Here is a 682-nt window from a genome sequence, read left to right on the forward strand (position 1 = left end):
TAAAGCAGTTTTCTTGATGTCGTGACCCGTCTTTGCCAGCAGAGGGCAGTGTTGGTACATATTTTCGACACTCCAGCGATTACCCCTTATTACTGTGACGTTGACAACTCCGGAGGGAAAAAAAGGTTCAAACATAACTGAATCAGAAATAACCAGTGTCATGTGAGACTATTGATGATTATATGTATAATAACAGACTAGAAATCAGCATGGGGAGTCCACAGGAGTGAAGTTGTTCTCCAGAGAGTTTGAAACGTCCTGAAATGCAAGACAACACATTTTATTTAAAAAAAAAAAAAGAAACATGATTTTTTTAAACCAGTGTTTTATATATATATATATATATATATATCAGACACAAAGAACAGATAAGTGTTTCACAACATTTTCCCTTATTTTCCCTCTCTTTTTTTTTGGTATGTTAGAAAAGAGAACTACAACAACACCTTGTTCCAACCCCCCACCCATCCCAAATTCTCAAAGAAAACAGGAAAACATGAAATATAACCACTGTTCAAGCAAATGTTTTATGATGACATCTGAGCAGACCCCCCCACCCCCCCCAATCCCTTAATGTCTCATTCTGAGTCACAACTCTTCCAAGTTATGATTTTCAAACCGGTGAGATGCTTTCTGTTTTTTTGTGAAATGTGTTCACCTCCGATTAATTTGGCCGTGGGAT

This window comes from Lampris incognitus, chromosome 2, assembly GCF_029633865.1.
Source record: "Lampris incognitus isolate fLamInc1 chromosome 2, fLamInc1.hap2, whole genome shotgun sequence".
NCBI classification, from domain to species: Eukaryota; Metazoa; Chordata; class Actinopteri; order Lampriformes; family Lampridae; genus Lampris; species Lampris incognitus.